The 26,040-nt window shown below is 48.1% G+C and overlaps 1 long non-coding RNA gene and 4 other non-coding genes across 5 annotated transcripts; 4 read left to right on the top strand and 1 right to left on the bottom strand.

Moving 5' to 3' along the window:
• Positions 1-1,404: 1,404 nt before the first annotated feature.
• LOC144164671 (uncharacterized) lies at positions 1,405-3,799 on the top strand. The gene is made up of 2 exons (XR_013321219.1): positions 1,405-1,542; positions 3,459-3,799. It is a non-coding gene; the product is annotated as an uncharacterized LOC144164671 (long non-coding RNA).
• A 5,618-nt stretch (positions 3,800-9,417) lies between these two features.
• Trnaa-agc (transfer RNA alanine (anticodon AGC)) lies at positions 9,418-9,490 on the top strand. The gene has a single exon. It is a non-coding gene; the product is annotated as a tRNA-Ala (tRNA).
• Positions 9,491-13,895: 4,405 nt separating this feature from the next.
• On the top strand, positions 13,896-13,968 carry Trnaa-agc (transfer RNA alanine (anticodon AGC)). The gene has a single exon. It is a non-coding gene; the product is annotated as a tRNA-Ala (tRNA).
• A 7,202-nt stretch (positions 13,969-21,170) lies between these two features.
• Trnaa-agc (transfer RNA alanine (anticodon AGC)) lies at positions 21,171-21,243 on the bottom strand. Its single transcript has one exon. It is a non-coding gene; the product is annotated as a tRNA-Ala (tRNA).
• Positions 21,244-25,619: 4,376 nt separating this feature from the next.
• Trnaa-agc (transfer RNA alanine (anticodon AGC)) lies at positions 25,620-25,692 on the top strand. The gene has a single exon. It is a non-coding gene; the product is annotated as a tRNA-Ala (tRNA).
• Positions 25,693-26,040: the final 348 nt, after the last annotated feature.

Raw genomic sequence — 26,040 nt, 5'->3', positions numbered from 1 at the left:
GTCGATGGAGCTCGGTACTGGGACGCCTTCGCAATGTAACGACTGGTGCCAGCGGTGTGAGGTCCAACACCACGGACGTCAAGGCGGCTTCGGACTTCGCAGTCAATGGTGAGTGCCGGACCTTTCTTCCCTGAGTTGCACCAGGCTTCAGAGAATAGCTGGTACGGAGGGTGTATTTATCGCATGGGTTATTCGCACAAGTCTATTGCAGTTTATTGGGACAGTAGTACATTAGAAAGTCACGAATTTGAAAGCTTTGAAGAAAAAAAAAAACACTGCAGTTTTTGGAGCTTGCACAAGGGAGTTGCCTTAGGATGTTTCGGACGCGCTGAGAAAGCCAAAGCTGATACCGGCTATACACGCTTTTGGGGCTGACGATGACGAGCTGTCGGAATGCATTGAGCTGATCAACGAAAGGGAGACCGCTGAACGTCAGGCTGCAGAGGCAGAAAACGAGCAAAAAAGGCGCGATGAAGGAGCTCCGTCGTGTCGACACCTGCCTCATGCGCTGGCTTCACCGTAATACACATGAAGCTCCTCTGTAATACACGCCGGCATTACTACGCGCGCGCAGAGTAGCGGTGAAGCAATTGGCGTCCAATCGTAACAACGGGCAATACATTTAGCGAGTACGCCTATAAGTGCACCCGCTCGTGCGGCCACATTGGGAGAAATTGGGCACGCTGTGGGGATGCGTTCATGTAAAGAATAAACCATCGTACTTACGGCTGGCCCCCTAAAGAGTCTAACAGTGCTGCAGCTATGCCGCGGTGTCAAAATCTGTGATGCCCAGTAAATAAGGCGACGTGCTTTTTTTTTTTTTTGCTACAATGCCAAAGTACAAAACCCTATCCCGGGGAATCTACTGCGGGTGCAACAAAACCGCGCACGAAAGAGGCAGTTCTACTGTCGCTTTATCAGAACAAGGAATACAATGACTGTTACTGCACTGCAGGAAGCCTTCAGGAGGAGTGGGATAGATATGTAGGCTTCCGCCTAAACAATGCAGCTGTCACTGATGGTGACGTCTACGTGTTCACATGGTCAGCAAAGGGTTGACAAGCGGAAAAAATAATGAAAAGAGATAAATCTCCCCTTCGTACAACTGTAGTGCCTTGAAAGCGGCAAAGCCGCACAAGAAAGCTGCCCTCAGCTGCTCGAAACAGTAGAGTTGCGTGCGTACATACGGCCGGAGAACGACAAAGACGGATGGAGGCTTTAGTTTAGACATGGCCGTTATACCTGTAGGCTTTTTCTTCCCAGCGTCCCATATTATGCACAGTGTTATGAAGATGCGAGGAATAAGCATTTCAAGCTAGTCTAAAAAAATGGCTAAAGCGTCTCGTTTCATCCTATTGTTACTTTTGTTAACATGTATAGTGTGCTTGCTTGCGAGCGGACGAGAAGAGAGAAGGGGACAGAGACGATCTCTGTGGCGTCGTCGTCATAATAACGACCACCGACACCAGTCCCCCAACCACCGGAAGCCACTGTGGAATCGACGGCGAAATCCACAGCGTAAATGGCGGTGGCGACGACCATGTACGTAAAGAAAATAATTTCAAATTTTGAGTGTTTTAGGCATTGGAGCTACACATGAAGCACCACGGCGCTGCAGCAGAGGGCTCTGTGTTAATTTTGACCACCTGGGTATTTTTAACGTGCGTCGAGATATCGACACACCGGCGTTTTCATTTTCGGTGGGTCTTTAGTGCAGTTTATTTTTATAGGGGCCTAATTCTAACCGCTCCACTGTCTCTCTGTTCTTATTTTTTTTTACTGGAAAGGTTTGTGTTTCTTTTTTCTTCGTTTCTACTCCACTCTGCTGCTGCCTCTGTTTGTGGATTTTTTGGGGCCCGCAGAATTTCCTTGAGCAACTTTTTCACCCGACAAATACCCCGCAAAATTATGTAAATTTCATCAAAATAAAGCCTTTTGTTTCAATTTCAATTTATCCGCCATGAGAAAAACAGCTATCGCTGCCAAGTTCAAACCTGCGTCCTTGAGATCGGCAGCCCAATGCCTTAGACATTAAATCGCCACGACGGCTATATGTAGCGGCCATTGGGAGATTTTATGCGGGACAGAGTAGCTAAGGCTATACACGTATGGCCAAGCCTAGTTGTAACCGGAGAAAAGCGGTTTTGGTGATTTATCCTTCGGTTTTGTCAAAAAATGCTGCAGGCTCTGGCTTTGTGGCCTCGCTTCTGTTAACACATTTTACCAGCTTATCTAATGTTGCACATTCCTTTCTTGGTGTGGAAGGATTCTGCTGAATTTGTAGACAATTATCGGAACTTTTACAGCATTTATTGCTTTTCGTGTCCAGCGTTTTATTTTTTTTTCAATTCTTGCTTATTAGTTAGGAAGCTGGCGACCATCTACTTTCCTACTACTCTAACAGTTACGTGTGTTACCTTGACAGAATATGATTTATTCTGCAGATATAAAGCGTCTGCCTAGGGCATCACGCTTTCTTGCAAATCGTGTTTTGCATTCTTAACTTTCTTTTTTTTGCATACCAGCCGCGGTGCCGCAGTGGCTACAGCGTTGTGCTGCTGAGCCCACGGAGAGAGAGAGAGAGAGAGAGAGAGAGAGAGAGAGAGAGAGAGAGAGAGAGAGAGAGAGAGAGAGAGAGAGAGAGAGAGAGAGAGAGAGAGAGAGAGAGAGAGAGAGAGAGAGAGAGAGAGAGAGAGAGAGAGAGAGAGAGAAGGGAACATGTTAATGAGCTAGAACGTTAGAGCGGAAATCTAGTCCGGGAATTCATGTGTTGACTTAGCAGACTCCCCCTGTGTCACCGGGAGAGTGTGCTTCTTCAGTCGACAGTTGGCGAACAGCATCTTCCACAGCTCGGGGACGAGACGTCGAGAGAGGGGTGGTTGGGATGGTTTGTGTACGCATTCCAGGAGGAGTATATGACGTTCGGTGCGTAATTCATTGTCAGCTGGTACCACCATGCGGTAGTGGTGCCAGAGTTCCGTGTCCACCTCGCAATGGGGGGTGGGGGGGGGGGGGGTGGCTACAATAAACCATGTTTATCCGTGTCATAATGTCAAACAATTTACGCCTGAAGCTAGAGTCACCCAGACGTAGTGTCCGCCTTTTGAAGCTGGTCTCAAATTATTTGTTCTTACAGCTGAAATTATAGGACCCTGCGTTTTATGTGTCTGGCTTTTTTGCGTAGCTGGCATGTTGTTCACAAAACCTATGTTAAAAGATGTGCTACGTGGAGGGAAAAAAACATACCTGTCTTGCAGCGAAGCCTCATTTTTGTATTGGCAGCAGAGTTTGGGAAAAAGAGAAATTAATGGGGAAGAGAGTTTTCTGGAAGGCTTCGCAGACCACCAGGGTTCTGCGGACCCCCATTGGAGAACCACTGCTTTAAGAAATGTCTAAGTCACATACCCTTGTTTCTGGTGCTTATAACACTGACCAATCTTTGCCCATTTTCCGTGCAGCCTGCCTCCTGCGTCACGAAGTGTTTAGGCAGTGTGTGGGAAGCAACTGCGGCGAAAGGAAATGTGGGAGACCCCCGCCCAGGTACTGCTTACAGGACTGTAGAAGTGGGTGCTTCTGTCGTCTAGGATTTTGCAGGAATTTGCTCGGTTTCTGCGTTCCGAACTGGAGGTACCGGGGGCGACCCTTTAAAAGGAAGCCAATCAACAACCGTCGAGGAGGATGGTGGCGCCGAAGACCGCACAACAGGACCAGAAACTCGAGGGGTTGATCCCACGCAACGGACGAAAGTGGCGCTGAATTGTTTTCTTGCTCCGTAGAAATAAATAGGGGAACAAAGTAATGTCTGCTTGAATCATGTCCTTAGGACAACTTGCACGGTATAAACGCTGTACTTACACGTTCCGGCGTGATGTGTGTCCCCAGGGCAGCCTGGGACATCTGCAAAATGTGAGCAGCGGCAAATTTCTGGCACATGACGTTCATTATTGACCCCTCTTCACATAGTGGCTAATGAACCCACAGTTTTCACTGATGAAAGAAACTGATCCTTGACTTTGCAGAACAGTCTCAAGGAGGTGGTACGTGGGTGCACTTACTCGTTTTGAATACTAATGAGAGACAGGAAGAGGTAGGGACACGAATGGGGCCGCCCAAACCTCATTTAGCTCATTTATAAAAGTGCTATTCGAGTGTTGCCTTCGTTTCAGATTGCTTCTTGCGACGGTGCCGTACTCCGCTGAATAAAAACAAGCGAGAAAGAGATTTAATTGAAGGAATTACCAAAAATACTTGCATATCAGAAATAGTTCGGTTGCACTGTTTCTGCGTGTTTCGAATTGAATTCGGTAACTGACCCGGCAAACCTAAATGAGAAAAAATATTGATGAAATTCAGGACTACTTCTTTAAGATAATACAAAATAACAGAAAAATATCCCTGCCTGTTTGCTCAAAATTTAAACCCAAAACCCCAAGGCCTGCTGGAAAGTAATTCGTAGGCATAATGGCACGTTGGGAGTAGATGTTAGGTTTGGGAAAACGCTTTCGTTCACAAAAGCAACGAAGTTTTACTGCACGCAGTGCAGGTGTCAAGCATAACAATTTTCATAAGGTACTCTACAAATTACACTAGTCGCGACTTTCTGAATCACGCCACACTCGGGGCCCGGCTGCCAGAGATAGAAACTGCCGACATCGAGTGCGCAGACGAAAGATTACTTGAAGCTACGCCGAGCAACTGGTACAGAGCACAGCCTATTCAGAGCTCACAGGAAACCATAATACCAAAATAAGAAACATGGTGTATTGACATCCGGGGCGGGACGCTGCTCCGCTACGCTTAAACTCGTCACCTTGCCCTCTTCTCCCTGTGCTACGAAAATACCGCAGTGCGCCAGCCGTCCAAATGAATGAATGACGAACCTTTATTGACATAAAGATGGTGACTGGTCCTAAGTGGGGGTAGAGGGGGGGGATGGTGGTGTCAAGGAAGTCGGGACAAGACAACACGCACCACGATCTTCCTATGCACACTCGCGTACACTGGATTCGTATCTTGCGGGACCACTTTTCGCCGCACACTAAGCCTAACGCTCCCTGAACGATCCCGGACGGAGTCTGGAGCGCTCGCCTAATACCACATCATGACGCGCACCCTTCCCCCAATTCTCGGCATGTAACTCCCCATCACACACAGCCTCACCATCGCTAGTGACCCTGCGCCGCCTTGTCGCCGCGAGCGACGACACGCCTGGACGCCCCCCCTCGTTTCCCCAACTAGCCAACGCCCTTTCCCGACTAAGCTGTCATGATCATACTTCCCCCCTAGGAGGAGGCCTGGCGCTCCACACGATATATCCTTAGAGCACCTAGCCGACCTAATACAACAACCGCAAGTACCCCTACGCCGGAAGGCCAACTCCGAATACACCATCACTCAAAATTCGTTATAATCAGCACCCCCCCCCCCCCTCTCCCCGCCTTTAGGTAAAAAGGACCCATCTATACGTTGCCATCTCTTCCCTGTGCTATCAAGATGCCAACAACGCCCTGGGTAACCATTTACCTCCCCCCGCCAACACTATCATCGGCGTGCACGGAGGTACCGCCCTCTGACGCCCCGGACACGTTCCTACGCAGCCTTTTGGACAGCAACCCGGCACTGAAAACTGACGACGCCAAACGTCCCGATAACACCACTCCCGGGCAGATCCTAGGACATCCGAAGGCCTGCTTCAACAGGACACAGGAAACGTGTTGGCTTAAACTTGCCACGCAGTCCCCGCTGCTCCACTTGCGGTACCATTAACCCCTCCGAACAGCACCCAAGCAAGCCGTCATGCATCCTTGGCGGGGAATCGCACCCTACTTTCCCTACACCCACCATCCCCTTCCACTCATCAAAGACCTTCAGCCAACCCCTCACCTCCACAGCAGGGCCCACCTGCACCGAAACTACGTATCAGGTGAGCTTCCGGGGATGCTCTCTCGCAAACCCCACCACCAAACCCTCATAAAACGTGGCAGTCCTTAAATGGGCCAGGAAGACAAAATACAACTTTGTTTAATGGGAAACAACTAGCCTTTGCTAACTCACTCAGCTACATTCGACCAACTGAAGTGGTTTTATTGTTTTTATATATTTCCAAGCGAGATGAGACTGGGAATATAGGCACAGACAGCCTAGCTGACAGAGGTCATCAGCCCCTACACGCTGTGTCAGAAGCATCATAACGTCAGCAAATATGTCACAGAAGGTATATCACAGTACAACTGTCTATGTATAGAATCAAGCAGAGCAATCGCTAACACCAATGGACGAACAACCGAAAAAAAAAATTACACCATCTTTCCACGTGGGAACCCTGAGGAGATGCAAAGCATCTCGAGTTTGCACGAGTTTGCGCGGCTTTGCACGGAGTTTGTACGGAGTTCCACCAACATTCCTCAGGGTTCCCCCGTGGGAAGATGGTGTAATTTATTTGGTTGTGAGTAGTAGCGTGTTATTTGGTTGTTAGAGTAAAGACACGTGTAGTAGCGTGTTAAATTTCTTCTTTATTTATCAAGTAGTAGGTGATGTTTTGCCTTTATTATAACGGCTTTATGGTCGGTAAAGTGCAGCGTCAACGGCTGTCGTATTAACGATTCGATCTTGAAATTACTGACAGCCAGTTCACTGCCAGAATCGTTGGCGTCCATTGTCAGCTCATCGGACGGCGCAGCGTTGTCTCGACAGAAAGCAGCAACTCAAGGGTGCAGCGCCGCGGACCTGGTTATCTGAAGTGGAGAGGAGGAGGGGAGAGGAAGGGAGGAGCCCGCACAGGTGGTGTGGAGAGGAGGAGGGGAGAGAGAGCGGCGTTATCACAGCTGTTGTGGAGAGGAGGAGAGGTGTGGACGCCGCGGACCCCGGACGACGGAGCCTCGACTAAGAGATGCTTTGCATCTAAAATTGGCGAAGCTTTCACTAGCGGTGAAAGGCTGGAGAAATGGCAAAAGCTGGTAATCGACCCAGCTTCTTCCGGTTTTCCTAAGTTTTGCTAGGTTTTGCTACGCTTTGTTAAGTTTTGTGAGGTTTTGCTATGTCCTTGCTAGGCTAAGGGTTGAGGGGTGAGGGGTGAGGCCAAGTTTAGCGGATCTTACAAGGCCTTAAAGGTCGGTTTGCCACGCTGACAGTGGATCCTAGGGGGGAACAAGATAGGTCGACACCCCCGGCTCCGCTGTTTCTCCAGCCTTGCGCCACTAATGCAAGCTGCGCTAGTTTTCTCTTGCGTTTGGCATTCCAAGAAAGGCTATCACCTTAATAATTGTATAGTAAGGTTTGCGATACGCGTATCCCCCATGTGCTGACACTTGAGCATGCGCGAAAGTCGGCTTCACTGTTATATTACTCTATCTGCGGTGGTGCACCCTTTGCAGGCAGCGCAGTTTTCTTTTTGGAATTTTTTTTTGCTCACGCCACCGGACCAAACTCAAGCTTACACAGCTACGCTGTTCAAAACTCAAGAAATATTGAAACATTTTCAAACCTTGCTATGCAGTGATGCAACACAGGCAGGAGTGGCGTAATATGGGACCGCCATACAACCACTTTTATCAGTGTGCTAACTACATGCTAGCATTCAAGTGACACGATCAAACGGAACCGGGGGGCTATTACAACCGCCAAGTCATGTTTCTTTGGCGGTGGCATAGTAATGAGTCTTTTAATGTAGGCATACTACTAAGAAAATAGTGACTGGGCTCTGACATGCTAGTTTAAGTAAACGATATGGGGTTAGTTTTGGGTACATTTATTTCCATCTGCCGACCCCTACTCTACTTTGTCGGTATGCTTGCAAGGATAAGGAATCTTGGAGGTTTGTAATTTGTCTATAAATAACGCAGTCAACCGCAAATAATCGAATAGTAGAACATATATTACGGGTAATGTCTTTCATATATATTAAAAACAAGATAGGGCCCATGAGTGTAACGCCCGTAAGGGCCTTTAGGGTAAATGAATAAAAAATGAGTCTGTTAATAAAGTTAACATGTGTTTTCTATTCAAGGCCCGTGAAGCAAATCAAACCCCTTTTAGCAGAGGCGACCCGGCTCCGACAAAAAAACGCACTATGCCGCCAGTCCCAACACGCCCAACCCACTCCAATCCCCCTACCACACCGCTAAACCCCCTCCCCCCGAACTCCCTCCCCAACCAACATTTACCACAAGCAAGCACCCCTCCCCCCCCCCCCCCACACTTCCCCAATCAGACCCCCATACTTCCCAGCTAACACAAGCTCTGGAAGCACAACGACAGGAGTACATTCATCTCACCAAACAGTTTTAACCACACAAGCAACAATGAAAGGTTTGCGGCTGCTCTCCACACGGAACTCCTTACGTGCATGAAGGAATTCTTACCTTCCATATTGTCCTCATCCCTCTGTCCCCAGAATCACCATCCCCCTTTCGGACTCCCATCACCTGGACGCGGATCTACAAAACGTGCCACCTCCGGCAATGGGAGTGCACAGGCTTCACCTCCAAACAAGCCACCCTAGAAGCCCTCACCTGTACCCTACCCCCTATTATAGTGGTCATCACGCTCCAAAAAACAGGCCCTTCCACGAAAATCAAACCCCCCTGGCCTCCAGTCCTTTCACCTGCACAAATTTACCTCTATCGCTATTCTCGTACCTCCACACAGCGCATATCACCCTTCGCACCTCTCCCATCCCATGCTTGATCATCTCCATATACCTGCCCAAATTCACACTCTCTATTGTTGCCTTCCCGATCTCTCATATTCACTTCACTACATTGTAATCATCCCCATCTGGCGTAGCAAGCACTGCCGCTAGCAGAGCTGACCTCTCCAGCCCACATTGAAGAGTTCTCTCTCTCTCACACACAGCCTTTTTTGTACAAATTCAACCTGGTAAAGTTGGCCTCCGCATACTACTTGGATTAAAGGGGCACGGTCGGTAAGCAACGGGAAGATTGAGAGGTTGAAAGTCTGTTACGCCTCCCATCTCTCCATGCGCACACCCCACTGCTCAGCGTTTTGGAAAATCAGAAACCACGCCACGAATTCATTGTGACACTCTAAAAAATGACAAATTGATTATTTTGTTTCTTCACCGTGGGCGACATTCCTCTTTATTTGACGGAGAGCATTGCTTCTAGGGGATCTTTAAGGTAATTGTGAATCATAAATTATCCGATGGAAAACTTTAATTGTAACCTTTAGCCCAATTCTTCCATAAAGTGCGTGTTCAAAGTCGCGCTTAAATTTAACCTCGAAGAACACCACGTTCCAATAAGCTCTAGGCAGCTGACCTGCAAGCCCTGCGCCCGCATTAGAATGCACAGCGGTGAATCCACCATGGGAGCCGGTTTCTTCGGCACTTTCGCTTGATCCAATTTCCGATGCGGCGTTGTGCGCACCTAACGGGATCCGACTGCCCCGTCTCACCGTGGGGGTGTAGCTCAGATGGTAGAGCGCTCGCTTAGCATGCGAGAGGTACTGGGATCGATACCCAGCACCTCCATCCTTTTTTTTTGTTTTGTTGTCCAGGCGACTTTCAAGAGCGTATAGAAGGCGTTTTTTTTTTTTCGAAATAAGTCGGATCCGAAAACCGAAACTGAGTCGGATATAGCTACAGTGACAAGAAAAACTCGCCAGCTTTCCCCTAAAAAAAGGGTTGGCTGGAAAATAGTTAATATAACGTCCTAAAAACGTGTACGAAGATCGTAATTCGCATAAAAAATGAGCCACATCCTGCTGTTTCACGGATCAAACTGAGCCAAATGCATTTGCCCAATGGGAGCTTGATTTTGGCTTGAGTGTTCAAACTCTTTCGTGGTTGTTTTCGAACGGTTTTTTTTTGCGTTTCGGAGCTGGCTTATTATGAATTCCGAGGGCAATTAGGAGATCGGCGAAAGATCTGTACCCAGATGTCAACGACTAAATGAACAGAAAATGTTAACGAAATGAAACGGAGATGTGAAACAATGATCTCATTTCGTCTCCCCCGTTTCCCCGTTCCTACGAAATAACTCAGGTTGTATTTATTTTTTACTTCCATATTTACCGTTTCAGTACTTAACTAAATAGCCGCCGCTTACAAGCCATGGCAAATCCCCCCTCCCCCGCTCTGAGAGTACGAACCACTTCAAGAAGGTTAGGAATAAGATATGAGCAGCCTTCTTGTGAAGCGGTTTAGAAATTCATGGAAAAGCAATGAAGAGCTTGCTTACTTCGTGAGTGCCTTCAGTCGTGCCCGAGATAATTATCCTGAGGAAGAATTCGAAATGAGCAGCTAATGGTGCCAAGAGGACTCAGGTGCTCTCTCTGTATAGTTCTACTGTTCTTGAGGCCCTGTTCTATGTTTTAATGCCTTTTTCACCAAAACTCAATCGCACAATGATTGGAAGTCAGTTTAAATAAAGCTTTCTTAAGAATTCAGCATCAGCTTGAGTGTTTCAATTCAATATAAGCCAAATCCAAACTTATCACCCCAATACTGCTGATATTCACGGCATAATTTTTAATTACTTGTGTCCATAAACGTCCCCTAGCTCACATGTAACATAAATCATATAATATCTCTGAAGGCGTTCATTTAGTTCCGGTAACTAACTTCCGCTTGATTCTCAAATTCTCGTTAGGCGGATCTGGCCCATTAAAAAAAAAAAAAACGCGTCATCTACAGTCATGGACGAATGAAAATGGAACACGAATGTGTGAACCGCAACTTGCAAAATTGGAGAATTGCTTTCACGTAGATCACATAATGATGTGGTGGGGTATACATATTTCGAAAGTCACATTCATAGTCTTTACTGTTGTTATGGAGTGATGCGACAATTTGACTTTCTTAGAAAGGCATTGTGCTCTTTGTGTTCACACTCACGTTTGCGCGTTCGCATTTCATTTGTTCAAGACTGTGCATAAATTGTCGTATATTCGTACTGCTCAAATATTTCCAGTTTCGAATGCAAATCAAATATCTCTGGGCATTTGTTAAGCAGTAGATTCGGAACCGTGAAACTCGGCAAGTTCGGATATTCCGTTTCTTCCAATATTTGGGCGAAATACTTACACGCAAGCATACGTCGACTGCTAACATGTTGCTGCGAAATCGAGTGTGCGAGCATCAACCAGGCATATCCTTGTGGACGCGGAAGCGCAAACGTGCACTCTTTCTAATGTTCATTTTTTTGCAAAGCTTGTACAACAATCGTAGCTTGTTTTGAAAAAGACAGACAACTAGGTCATAGCCAGGACAGCATTGCAGCCTTTAGTTAACCTTTTCTTCTTTACAGAAATTCTGGGAAAAGATGTATACTGCTCGCTTCGCTATGTGCAGGTTTTTTTTTTCTAGAGCGCAGTTTATATCGTTAGGATTCCGTGTATTCTATCTGCTTAAAAAATCTACCTAGCACACACCAGCATCAACCATACTTGACCATCATTACGGACTTCCAACAAGCCTGTCGTCTGTATGAAGCTGGCCTTGCATCACCCCAGGCCCTCTTCATGCTGCAGCAACTTTCCGAGGACATCCGAGGACATTGAAGTTTCGATTATCGGTACCCTAGGCCACGCTGGCCTTGCAGGGAATGAGGCGACTCATGCCGCAGCCCGCGATCTCCTGACCCGGGAAGCCCCATCCGCAAGGGCCGACACCGCTGGGCGCCTACTCTATGGCCATCAAGTCCTAACTCTGCTGGTTTCTACCAACAACTCCGTCCTCGCGCACTACACACAGCAGAAGAACAGTCTTTCGAACCACCAAGCTCACGTATATCGGTGTCTACAAACAGAAACCCTCTGCAACTCATAATATCCTCTCCAACATACCTCCGCCCCTTTTTCCCCACAACTGCCCGCAAATGCGACGCCCCTCTCACAACCTTGTGCATTCACGTCCCCACCACCCCCACTCCATCCACTCCCCTTCCCTTGAGCAGTGGGCGTGTGGGCTGACCAGCTTGGCACCGGAGCATCAACTCGCCCTGGTGCAACGAGCGCTGGATTTGGTGCAGGCCCGCGGTCTCCTGAACACAGGAGGCTGACCACAGCCCTTGCTCCCTCCCTTGGTTGCTCAATAAAAAATTCACGCATCTCCACGAAGTGAATCATGACGAGTGGGCGAAGCACTGGGGATCTTTCTTACCGTAAATCACCCGTGGCATTGCCCACTCGCGCATGTACAGGAGTGACAACGCCTGTGTACAGTATATACAATTTCAATCCAATCCAATCCGATACAATTCGATTTATTCCAATGCAATCAAATCAAATCCAAATTCAATACAATCCTATTCAATCCAATCAAATCCAATTCAATGCTCGTCGAGCATGCCAACACTGTGTACACGGACGCCAAGCCCAGGACAAAGTGAGGTCCTAAGGTGCTTCGCCCCTAAAATGTTTTACCATCACCTGCATGCAGGGACCCAATTCTCTAAAACGAGAGGCCGTCGTTTTGAAACGACGCGGTAGCGCTCTGCAAATGCATGCGTTCTCGGGTTGGGGCGCCGATTGGAGGGCCGGAGGAAGAGCAGAAACCCCTTTGTGGCAAGGGCACAAGCGACACGCAATACGACGGTGGGAAGTGCGTGTCGCTTTGTGCCCTTGCTACCAAAGGGTTTCTGCTCTTCCTCCGGCCCTCAAATCGGCGCCCCAATCCGATGACACATGCATTTGCAGAGCGCTACCGCGTCATTTCAAAACGGCGGCCTCTTGTTGTAGAGGATTGTGCCCCAGGCAGTACATATCTTTGCAAAGCGGGGTGTTCTGCAGCGCGAGGGGTTGGAAAACGAACGTCCCGGTGTGCGCGCTATAAACACGCGGTCATTACCAATGCCGCAAGCCGTTCAAAGAATCATTCGACCTGACGCTGAAACGCCTCATCACTTGGTTATGCATCTTGAGTGGATTAGTTAATGATAGGCACCATTTTGAGATGACAACATGGCGTATACCTCAAGCCTCTACGTGTCGTCCCTTGTTTATGCATTTTGAGTGGATTAGCTGTCAAAAGGGGCAATTTTCATGGTCAGTGAGAGTCAGAATAAAAGTGTGTGCGTGTATTTTTTAGACGAATGCCTTCGAAGTTGAAAATAACTAAAAGTTCTTCCCTCCTTTCCCGTAAATTGTGCGTCTCCCGGATGCCATATGCTGAATAACTTCGCTGGCGATCCACCTTCACAGAGTTCTTACTATTGTTTTTATGAGCATCACATTTTAACCGCACGCCCACCACCTGCCGTGCCGACGTGCAGACGGTTCCATATAGGCTCAACACAGGTTCCCTGTCAAATCAGTGTAATGCAACCGCATGAAATAGAATTTCAGGGAAAAGGTGAGGCAACGGAACACAACTTGCGGGCTTTATAGGCCACTAAGAGTAAATATATACGGTCTACACCCCAAGGTAGTCCGATTACCCAACCAAATTTGTACCCCTGAAGTGTCGAAAAAGTACAAATAGGTTGCCAATATTGGCAGTTTACCTAATAAATGCTACATTTGTCGCGTGGGTTATATTATTTCGAATAGTTGTTGTAAATACTCGCTTTTTTCTTACCATCATTTATTGTGTGCAGTACTTCTTTTTTTTTTTGCCCCAGAACAAGGCTTCCAGGCGCCCTTTGGGGAATTTACGAATAATAAAAATTGAAACGATTTTCGTTTTTTCTTTAGACCTGTAGATGAATCCTCACAAAAGGCCCTTATTCAGAGTAGTGCTTAATTTAATGTCGAAAAACATCAAATTTCCACGCAGCGCTGGGCGAAGGACCTACAAGCCGAGCCCGAACATTAAAATTCATAATGCGGAGTCCACGGCGGGAGCCGGTTTCCTTCGGCTACTCTCGCGTGATCTAGTTTCTGTCGCGGCATTGCACGCACCTAATGGGATCGCAGTGCTGCGTCCTACCATGCATGGGGGTGTAGCTCAGATGGTAGAGCGCTCGCTTAGCATGCGAGAGGTACTGGGATCGATACCCAGCACCTCCATTGTTTGTTTTTGTCCCACAGGCCCTCGTGTAGATTTATTATTTCCTTTAATTTATTATTTTTTCAATAATGCCTCTAAATTAAACGTTTATTTCATTCATTTCTGAACTCGTTCTGCGCAAATGTTGGGATATCTCAATGAAAATCAATTAGCTTCTGTTATTTTAAACAAATTGATTTGATGGAGAAATTGATTATAGTAGTAGACGGGTTTTTTCGACTTCAAAAATTCGGACTTGGCGGATATTCTGGACTTTCCCAAGGTGCCGCCGGTTGTCGTATAGGAGTAATGCAGAGAAACAACGGGTATTTGGGACAAAATAGAGCCAAAAGTGCGCTTTCCGGGACACAATTTTTTGCGACAGAGCCATGGTGCCACTCCAGGATGACGTCATTTCAAATCCCAAGCCACCTGGCGAGCTTCGAATTGGATGGGGAATTGGCTTGACTGCCGCCGGGTTAACAAACTTTGATCTTGGAGGTCATCATTTTTCATGTAGTCTGCGGCGGAAGCAATCTCGAAAGCCGGAAATGGGTCATATGTGGAAAGTTGTTTTAAGACAGCACTTTTTTAGGCACCAGGTGACGCTGACTTGTAAGCAACGTCATCATCAGGTTTGTCCTGAACCATTCGCGACTTCTTCAGTTCTATTTAAATGAAAGAAAGTTCGCTTTTACCACTCGCGTATTTTTCGGACTGCTCTTTTATTCACACTAGTTTTCGTTCCCCTCCAGGTACGAGAATCGGTCGGCTACTGTATCTCAAACAAATTGATTTGCACGCCGAGTATGCTTCAATGGCATTTGGAAACCTTGCTATAAGGGAATTAATTACAAAGAACGTTGCGTGCTGTCTAATATTTATAATCGCTGTATTGTGCGTAGTTCCTGAATAGTGTTATTCCCCGCCGGTTTCCTAGTCATCTGCTTCTGCAGAACAGAATAGCTCAGTAATTTGTACGAAAAAATTATCGCATTTCCCTCTATTATCTATGGGAATCACTGGAGTTGTGAAGAGCTGAGAAGGTCGTTCTGATCTGTCAACAAATAAATAGCTGCATTTAAGGTCTTTCTTCGGTCTGCAATTGTGTCTTCAAGCATCGGTTATCGATTGTGTCTCTTCAACCAGAGCCTGTTGTAACCCCTTAAAAAACTCGGCTAAGGGCGAAAAACGACTACAAATTCACTGATTGGTAGATTATGAGGTTTAACGCGCCGACGCTTAACAGGCGATGAGGCGCGCCGTAGTGGAGGGCTCCGGATTATTTTTGACCACCTGAGGATCTTTAACGTGTGCAGAAATATCGAACACACGGGCGTTTTCGCTTTTCGCCTTCACCAGAAAAGCGGCCGTCGCGGCCGGGAATCGAACCCACGTCTTTGGCCTCAGCAGCACAATACTACAAACACACTCGCCGTTCATACTAAGACTACTGCAGACGACAGAAGCGTCGCAGGCGAAATTATTTACACCACGCTAAACTTGAACGTGACTTCAAGCATTCGGGGAATTATTTCACACTCTTAGCAGAAAGCATTTTCGCTGCTGAGAGCTCGGGTGCCAATCTGACCATGAATTCTAAGCTTATTTTGAAGGTCCAGGACAGATCAGCCACCACTCCGAAAGGACTGGTTGCTGATAGAGCCATTTCTGTATGAAAATCTGTCATTTCTGTCTGACATAAAAATCCTCGATTCCCTAAGCTAAAAGAACTGCCGAAGGTTCTGAGCACCAAACATTCTGATATTCCATATGCAATCAGGCCATGGAGCGTCCCGAGGTACAAGCACGCTCCTCCAACTTAAGTGAACGTTCAGTGTTGTCTTTTTTTTTTTTTTCGCGCACAATTATCGGCCGAAATGAGGCACCACTTCAAGCCGCAAATCATTGAGATGGGTCTGACTTGTCATGCTTTTTAAGCTTTTCGTTTGTTGTTGAATTACCCCGAATTTCACATAAATCTGTTAAAAAGTAACTCTTGTGCGGCTAATTTTCCCCAAGAAAATAAAATTATTTTCCCACAGCACAGGAGTTATCCGCTGTTCTTAATGCAAGTAAAAAATTTGTCGTAAAATACGTTGCTGAAGTAAATACGAGTTGAGCCTAAATGTGCCTGAATGACATATTTCGGGCCTATAAAACCCTAAATTGCACTTTTAAGTGCCTATTATAGGCGCCTAAAACCTTAATTTTTCGTGCCTGAAGTTCCGGTCTCCAGTCATAACCGTTCAAAACTCCTGAACCGCAGGCGCTTGTCATACATATCCCCGTTGTTTAGCGCAAAGAAAACTGGAGGCACATTTCAGGCAAAACCTGTGTAAGTATCCGGCAACCCCTACGTCAATTTAGTTAGGCGCACCAGTTGGGCTAGTTTTTCAGTAGTAAGCGAAAAAAGGTGGCCGCCAAAAACGACGCGTTCCAAACTGCGCAGTAGGGCGCTGGCGCGTGCGAGATGAAAGCAAGAACACAAAAAAATTAAAGCCGCTCCACTCAATGTGAAACCTGTCGGAAGTGCAGAGCAGTGAGTTAGGCATTTTAGCCCAGCTAACATCGCCAGACTTCATTAAAGATCGCTCTCTCTCTCTCTCTCTCTCGCCAGAATGGGCTGTAGCGCCATTATCCGCTTCCTGCTGCCACCTAATGCAATTCAAATTTCCCGCCTTCGCAGTGCTCGCGCGCCCCCTCCCGGAAACTGCGCCAGCGGGAGTTCTGTTCTTTTTCTGCTTGCTTTTCCTCCCGCACGTGCCGACGTTGCACTGCCACTTTTTTTCGCTTATTATCGCAAAAACCAAACCAACCAGCGTTTCTAACTAACTGAACGCGGGCGCTGCCGGTTAATTACGTACATTTTGCCTCAAATGGGCCAACAGTTGTCTCTGCACTAAACCACGGGGAGATGTATGACAAGCGCCGGCGGTTCACGAGTTTCGAACTCTTATGTCTATATAAACAGCTTGGCTTTCGAAGCCTCTGGGGTACGCCGCGACGACGGAACTCCGCGTGGCTCTACTTGGGTCCAGCGAGCGAGGTACGACGACAAGGCGCGGACCTTAAGTGTTCGGTACTTAAAAACACAGAACTCCCGCTCGTGCTGTTCCAGGCAGAGAGCGCGCCAGCACTACGAAGGCGGGAAATGTGATTGGCTTTGAGCAAAACCACTCCTCAATTATTCATCAAGAGATGAGTGAGACATCAAGGTGAAGCGCGGGAGCGGCGGTAGTAATAAGCGCATAACGGCACCACAACCACTCTGGGGGATTAATCACTGCTCTGCACTTCCGACCGATTTCACTCTGAGTGGAGCGGTTTTAATTTTTAGGGGCGAAGCTCCTCTTGCTCGGGCCCTGTCCCGTCCCTAGTTGCTGCTGTATACGGCACGGCACATTAATGATGATTGTTGTAGGATATCCCTAGGGATTGGCCCACCAAAGATTGGCCGAAGAGGACAAAACGTTCAACTCGTTCGTTGCTACCCAACAAGGAGGAGAGGAAGAAGAAGAGGTTGTCGTTCGTCGCCTGCGAGCTGAAGACACGTACCGGGGATACACGACACAAGGCGCTCTGCAGAAGGCGACGGCCAAGGTGGCTAAAATGTCACACACCGAATTCGGCAACTTACCCATGGAGATTCTTATCGTCCAAAACAACCCCTACATAACCACCACAAACATCGACGTCGTCGACAGGCTTGTCAACGGAGCGGTGTAAAGCTTGACGTGTCGAGTCTTTATATGATGTGCGGGCGAATGTTTTGCGGTTTTACCGATAAGCATTTTTGCTTCGCCCCTCTCATAATCATTCACTTCGTGGAGATGGCGGAAGTTTTAGTGATACCCAAGGGGGGAAAATGACGCAACTTGCACTAGTGTTGCAAGGCTGGAGAGCTGGCAGCCCCTCTTCCAATTCGCCTGTTGCATCTCACATGGATTTCCGAACTTGCCGCTGAATGCTCTCCTTGACTGGCAGGCCCGGATCGTCTTGTCCGCAGGCTTTCACTCAGAGGGCTGGGCGTGAAGGCTGGGGCGTTGAAGAGGCATGGCGAGGCGAAATGGACTTCTTCAAAAGAAAGCGTTTATTTGCACATTGTAGAACACGACTGACCACACCGGGGGCGGTAACAAAAGAGGCACCGAGCACGTCCCAGACCTCCTCGCTTGGGCCTGGAGCTGCGTCAGCGTAATGGCGCTGAAGGTGGCGCTAATGATTAGCCAGTGATCATGACATAGGACGCGGAACTAAAAGCTTATAGGGGTCATGCACACAAAACCCAAGTTTGGTTCAGTCGAAAGATTGCCTCGTTAGAACCATACTGACACCACTTTTAACGCACACTTCGCTCAAATAAGCTATATAATTAGGAAGAAAGGAATGGCCACGCGACACACTAGCTCATTTCCCGCAACAGAACCAATGATGTCATATGCCCAGCTGTGCGATTGGCTGAGGCCGGCAAAAGAAAAGGCAGATTAGGCAGGGCTTATAAGCTTGCCGAAAGAACTATTTGCTCTTAAATGTAATGAATATTCACTGTACAGCAGTAAGAATAATGGGGTAAACAATGAAAGTTACGAAAATACACGTAAACCTGGAAGTACCGACGCGCTCTGCTGTTGGTACTGGGCGCACTATGCTTTTTTTTAAATGTAAGAAGCAGCGCAAAGGACAGGACGTAGAGTAGAGGACGTAGAGTAGACAGATTTCTTACATTTTTAGACATGTACCAACCAGCCCACTTGCTCTCCGTTCTAAGATGCTTTTCTTTAGCTGCACAGCAGCCCGCTGCTTTGGAGTTGTCTTACACGACACTCGCCGATTGGCGTAAGCGACGTTGTCTTATGTGAGCCTGTTTATTGAGCATACCCCATGTTTCACGAAGCGGTTACTTTCTACCGTAACAAAAACAAGCCAGGGGCAAATGCGGTCAAAAACAAAGCAACGGCGGACAAAGGTTCCCGGCTCACTATGATAGCTCCATCTGGGAGGACTGACGGTGAGCAAGGCTGCAAAGCCCAACGACGCACTGAAAGTTCGTTTTAATACCCGCCCTCATGGCATCAGGGCAGACGTCACGAAAACACATGATTTGGCGGGAGAATGAAACTTTTAACATAAATTGATTAATTTCTCAGTGGATACGGCTTCGTTTGCAGTCGGACAAACGCCGGAGGCACTTTAAAATACGAAATCTTTCGAATAAAACAAACTTGTATTTTGTCTGCATGGCCCCTTTAAACGGCTATGCTGTAAAAAAGGTATTGAACGTGTACACTCAACTTAAGTTCATGTGCGCTGGCCGGTGCGGCCCTTCTTGGCAGACGCTCCTTCCACAAAAATGCCTAGATTTACATCTAGGACTTCCCAACAGTCTTCTCCTCGCGACAAACTTTAATGTTAATACAAGAGTGATGCGATTATTTTCCAGAAGTAGTGATATTGCGCAGGCAATTATATTCATGGTCCGGGACTCACAACGTAATTTAATGACTTTTTGAGAGGTTTCGAGAAAAATAATTAGGGGCGGTATTTACTACGCTTTTTAATTAAAATCTGATTTATGTAGTGTAATTTCAATTTCCGAGCACTGCGCGGCATTACCAAACGTGGCCTACACCTCTGCTTGCAGAGATGCCCAACGCAGTAATTGCAATGCTTTTGCGGAGCCACGACATGCTTTCCTCACAGACAATTAATCCCCAAAAAACAAGAATAAGTGATGACTTTTTTCTTTTGCTGTTGCCAGCCGGTATGGCTCAATGCCTATTCATTACAGTTAACTGCCGCACTGTGCCCGGAAGCTTCCCAGATGCAAAAGCCAACGCAGGGCGAATTCGTAACGCCAAGCAGCGCTGATTGCGCCTCTTCATATGCCATCTTCCGAGGCATGCGACTGCAGCAGACAGTGGGAGCAACAAAACAACCGGTCCAACACCTCAACTCGACGGATGCGGTGGTGGTGGTAGCGGCTCGGGTAAATGAAGGGGGAATGAAGTACACCGGGGATATTATTGAACTCATCTGGGAGTTCACCTGCATTCAACCCGGTGCAGGGGTGGGAATATAGTGGAAGATTATAGGATTGGATGGAGAGAAGTAAGTATTAGAGAGGTGCGAAGAGAATAGGGCAGAGTGCATCCACTGTGGTCGACCTCGTCGCACACAGCCCACCTCGAACACAGCTGGCTGTCGTCATGCTGCGTCCGGGAGACGAGAAGCCTCGACGGGAGCGGTGAAGCGTAGAGGCGAGCTTGCTGTGAAGAGAAGCGAAGCCTGCGGCAGTTCCGACAACGTGAGAGTTCGCTGGACGTGACAAAGGCTGACGGACTGGGGCTTGTAAGCGGTAGCTCGCGCTATAGGTGGACCGAATCAGTCCAGCGCGATCTGGAGACAATCTATGTGCTGCGCGACTACCCGCCTGGCGACTACCCGACTACCCGCCGACAAACCGCACGAGCGCGCAGACACGTCCGCTATGCTCCAAAGCGACGGCCGAACTCCTCGACGGATGAGAATGCAGTTTGAAGCATCGCAGTGTGGTAACTATAGCATCGACTGAACGTAAGAAAACCGCATCGACAACGAGCCGAACAAATGAATCAAAGCAGGCAACAAATGCAGCAGTCCCCAATCGGTAAGGCATCACGGCAGAGTTGCCTAGAAAACCACTGAAGTCACGCGAACGCTGTTCGCAGCTCCCCCAGAGGATACCGTCCCTCCCATGTTAGAAGATTTGGGATTCAGTGATCACGTTTCGCGTTCTGGTTAGGAGTTGTATGGTTGAGGAGGAGTTGCGCCATGTTTCGGCTTTTCGTGCTTTAAAATTTGGCATGTTGTCCGGGAACGCAGATCCGCCCGCCATGATGACGGGAAACAGTCGTTCTTGGGCAGAGTGATGCGATTATTTTCCAGAAGTAGTGATATTGCGCAGGCAATTATTTTCATGATCCGGGACTCACAACGTAATTTAATGACTTTTTGAGAGGTTTCGAGAAAAATAATTAGGGGTGGTATTTACTACGCTTTTTAATTAAAATCTGATTTATGTAGTGATTTATGAGCTATTCTCATGAATGGAATAAATATAGCTATACACGCTTTATTTGGAACAGGGGCTCATACGATAACAAAGTGTTTTTAAAGCATCGAAAAACGTTAATACAGGCTGAGAACGTAAGCAAAAACAGAAAATGGACAAAAAGAGAAGTGGAGGTGCTGGGTATCGATCCCAGTACCTCTCGCATGCTAAGCGAGCGCTCTACCATCTGAGCTACACCCCCGCGCTGTCAGAGACGACAATGGCCGGCTCATCAGGTGTGGACTGCACGCAGCCTCGGAATGTGGAGCGCCCGAGAGTAACCGAGGTGGCGTGGTTTAGGGCGACCGGTTTCCGCACCGGTTTTCCGTTTCACGTTCTAATGTTCGCCGTCCCCTTGCACGTGGATCGAGATTGGGCATATGAATTTCTTGGCGTGCAGCCATAGTTTCTCCGGTAGATATAGTGTACCATCGCCTGATAAAGTGCGGGCATGCAATGCACATAACTGAGAACCGGTGGACAAGCAGTAATACAGAATCGCTACATAGAGATGTGACTATGGAAGTACGAGAAGTCGGATAACTCGACATGGGGATGAGATAAAAAAAAAATTAATTGAAAAGAATGAATTCGAACCGTGCAAGATATGAGCAGTCGAAAGTAAATGCTGTGTATGGCACCCCACCGTATATTCCCCGCTATGCCGCTTCTGCGAAGCCCCTGCGATGCTCTTTTAAATGGGAAGGCTCTGGAACCACGCTCCAATGCCTTCGCGCAATTCCTCGCTTTCTTCTTAGGAGCTTTCGGAGAGAGCTCTGACCAGCTCCGACTTCAAAGATCAGCGCCAGCTGGTGTTGAGGGCTGTTGAGGCTGGAAGAGCTCAAGTGATCTTGTAATGACGTCTCCTCCCTATCTCTTTTCGTAATAAACACGTTTACTCTCCCCCCCCCTCTCTCTCTGTAGGAGAGGTCTTCATCGTGCAATGAACATTACCAGCCTGATGATGACTAGTGCAGACAAGAGAGATGCTTTATTGAAAGAAAAAGGAAAGTGGACTCAGCCGATAACTGCCTCACCTGTTGAGGGCACCTCAATCAAGACTGAGTCGAGGATGAGGATCGAGAAAGAACGGTGAACGTAAAACGTGATCAAACGTAACGAAGCACGAAAAAGGCTTGCAGGCTACATATTACTTAACGTGCGGGCTTGCAAAAGAAATAATTGAAGCCGTTCCACTCAATGGGAAAGCTGTCGGAAGTGCAGAGCAGTGATTCATCATAATGCGCTGTATCGCCGTAATCTGCTCACTGTTACCACACCATGCAATTTAAATTTCCCGCCTTCGCAGTGCTCGCGCGCCCCTGCCGGAAATTGCGCCAGCCGGAGTTCTGTTCTTTTTGTGCTTGCTTTAATTTCGTATGCTTGAGCTATTTTGCGTCATTTCGAACGCGTAATGTTTTTCTTGCGCGGCTGGAGCCTTTTTGCGGCATTTCGAACGCGCCGTTTTCTTCTTGCGGGTGTAGCTGTTCTGCGTCATTTCGAACGCGCCATTTTTTTCTTGTGCGGCTGCTTTTTTTGCTACTATCGTAAAAACCAACCCAAGGAGCGTTCCTAACTAAATGAACGCGGGCGCTGCCGGTTACTTACGTATATTTTGCCTCAAATGCTCCCATAGTTTTCTTTTCGCTAAACAACGGGGAGGTGTAGGACAAGCGCCATCGGTTCACGAGTTTCGAACGCTTATGACTATATAAGCCGCTTGGCTTTCGAAGCCTCTGGGGTACGCTGCGACGACAGCGCTACAACGGAACGCCCTCTACTTGGATCTGATGACAAGGCGAGCGCCTAAAGTAGTGCTCTGCACTTAAAAAGAGATATAAGGGCGCACGGTTACACCTTTCTCCTTCTCTCTGAGCACGCACGCGCGGGCATGTGTGTGTGTTTGCGTGCCTCTGCGTGTGCGTGTGTATGTGTGTAAGAGGGTGCGTTGAGCTTAAGTGGTAAGAAAGGGGTTGGGGTAAACCCCCTGTATCCAGGAGGTCGCGAGCCTGCGCTACATACCCGGCTGGTTGCACAAGAGCGAGTTGGCGCTCCGGGACCGAGCTGGTCAGCACAGTCCCCCACTGCTCAGGGCATGTGGAGAGGATCAGGGGAGGGTGGTCATGACAGGAGTATTATACTACGTTGTAAGCTGAAAGTTGCGTGTCGCACTGTGGGCAGCCATTGCAGGGGAAGAAGGTTGGAGCGACGTGGTACAAGAGAGAGAGAAATAACTTCATTATGTTTGTTGGGTAGTTGGACGTGGTGGGTGCCCCTAGTCCAGGGCTCCAGTCTCCAGGGCGCCGGTGGCTGCTCTGGCGATCGTTCGGCACTGCTCGTCGTAGTCGGCGCTAGACAGTGCCTCACTCCACTGCTCCTCTGTTAGAGGGTGTTTGTGAATTTTGTGGCACCCTGCTGCCGTATGGTAGAGGGTGGCTACTTGGTTGCACTTGGGGCACAGCTTCGGGTATTGGGTTGGGTACAGTTTGTGTAGACGGGAGAGGTGAGGGAAGGTGTTCGTTTGGATTGAGCGGAGTGCTGTTTGATCCTGTCCTTGAAACTTGGTAAGAGGATGTGGGAATTCAATTCGGGTTGCTTTGTAGTAGCTTAGAATTTCTGAATATGTGGGCATAACAGGAACAGGAAACTCTTCTTGAGCAGGCGTTGCGGTGTCCACCCCTAGGTGTGACAATTTACGCCTGCTGGTGGTCTTTCCTTTCCTTTTTCTTGACAATAAATTCATTCATTCATGTCAGCTCGGGGAAGGGAGGCGCGAGCCCAGGCGTGAGCCTGTTGATTGCCCTCTAGAGCTTCATGGCCAGGGGCCCATATGATTTTGATTGGATTATTTGATTTGTAGCCGATTGCTAATCTGTGGGCTGTTTTGCCGATGCGCCCTCTCGCCCACTGCCTGCAGGCGTTTTGGGAGTCAGAAACAATGTTCATTCGTGCATCCTGCTGACCTGAAATGACAGCTAGAGCGATTACCGCTTCTTCTGCTTCAATAGGTGATGATGTCCGCACGCTAGCAGTTATGGTGCGTTGCTGAATTTGGTTGTAAGAAGGTGTGGTAGTTGTTATCAGTCGCCGGTAGACAACCGCGCGATGGTTGGCAAAAGCGTGGTGACGTGTAAGGTATGTCCTTTTTTGTGTTTGGGTAATTCGGGAGGATGTAGATGTACGTTGGGTCGAGTGGAGTCAGGGCCTGCGAGGCGGGAGAGTCTTGTTCGTTTCGACCGGGCTTTGCTATCCCGGGTGAGAGTTAGCGCACCGCGTGGGCCGCACCTCATTTTCTGCATGTGAGGCCGGTGGGGCTTGGGATCCAGATATTAATAATCATCACCCACACATTTCACCACCCCACATTCATACTCAAGGGAGAGCTGGTCCGCTCCTCCACCGGATCTTCGTCCGATCCTCCGGCCTCGCCTTGCACGGCACATTGCCCACGTGCGGGGCCCTGACTCCTGCGAAGTATCGGTTGAAGCGCATTCCCGGACGACCAAAACCCCATTTTCGGCAGCAGTGGGTCGCTTGAAACAAGTTTTGTCTCTCTCCCTCTAGTTCCCTTTGTCTCTTTCATTCTGTCCCACTGTCTGTCTGTCTGTCTGTCTGTCTCTCTCTCTCTCTCTCTCTCTCTCTCTCTCTCTCTCTCTCTCTCTCTCTCATTCTCTCTCTCTCTCTCTCTCTCGCTCGCTCTCTCTATCTCTCTCTGGATGGTTTCGGGGAGGTTGTGCAGGATCTGGACGGCTCGGGGAGGTGCGAGGCTGGCTTGTTATAGGGGGCCGGCTTGTAGCAAGTCCGTTATGATAGTCAACTAGGGCGGTTGCTGCACAGTTGCGGTAGCGTGGGTGATCGCAAGCCTTTCGGGGTTGCTGCTACAGATCGGTTCCATAGGAAGCGGCGGTGTTTATTTGCCTAGTTGAGTCGAGGACTACGAGGATTTGTGCACGACTGCTCTGTAGACTCAGCAATGTCCGTGCACAAAGTGTGAGAGTATGCGCTGTACCGTTTGTCTTAGGAGCCTCGCCCTGGCCTCGGTCCGATGTGTTTTTTTTTAGTGTTTAGTTAGTCTCGCTTCTTTTGGGAACCGTTTTAGCACGCTGATTTTTATTTGCTCATCATATTCCATTCATCAGCCCATTCTAATTTTGAAAATGCTGCTAGTCTCAGTAATGTACCGAAGGTTTGCTCAATATGCCCAGTATTTTCGGTTGTTGAAATTTCTAGACATGAACGCTGCATGCCACAGGCTTTTTTAGTCTGGAAAGGTATCACCCATATATATTCCTTGAAGAAGCGTTCTTTCACCTTTCGATTAGGCGGCCCAGTCGACTGTTAGGCGAACATACGACTCAAATTTTAGTTTTACATAGGTAGCCCAGAAACAACATCATGTTCAAAGCTCCGCATTCCGCAAAATTCTCCGCTGCTGCTTGTTGCAAGCCCCGCACCGACATTAGAATTAACAGCGGCCAGTCCGCGCTGGGAGCCGGTTTCTTCGGCACTCTCGCGTGCTCTAGTTTCCGTCGCGGCGTTGTACGCACCTAAAGGGATCCGGCTGCGTTGTCTTTCCGTGGGGGTGTAGCTCAGATGGTAGAGCGCTCGCTTAGCATGCGAGAGGTACTGGGATCGATACCCAGCACCTCCATCTTCTTTTTTCTTCTTACTTTCTTTTTGTCCAACCGCTCTTAAGAAAGTGCGCATTGAGTATTCTGCTACACCATAGAGGCTACACTTTGAGTGTGCGAGCTTTCGAAATTTCTTATGGGACTTGTATAGATCATGTTATTCGATGCTCTTACATTTAAAGGAGTACTGACACCAAATTTTGAAACCTGAAAAAATGATATAATTGGCTTCAGTAGTTTGTACAGATGCCTCACAGAAATTTTTGCTGCGATCCGAGGCCGGAATCACATCTAAAATCGATTTTGATTGTCCAGGCCGCGAGCTTCCACAAATCAGCAGCACTAGCGCAATCGCTTTCGGCGTGACG

The sequence above is a fragment of the Haemaphysalis longicornis genome, unplaced genomic scaffold, assembly GCF_048455015.1.
Source record: "Haemaphysalis longicornis isolate Haplotype H1 unplaced genomic scaffold, Haemaphysalis longicornis Haplotype H1 scaffold_133, whole genome shotgun sequence".
NCBI classification, from domain to species: Eukaryota; Metazoa; Arthropoda; class Arachnida; order Ixodida; family Ixodidae; genus Haemaphysalis; species Haemaphysalis longicornis.
This window is presented reverse-complemented; position numbering and strand designations above follow the sequence as displayed.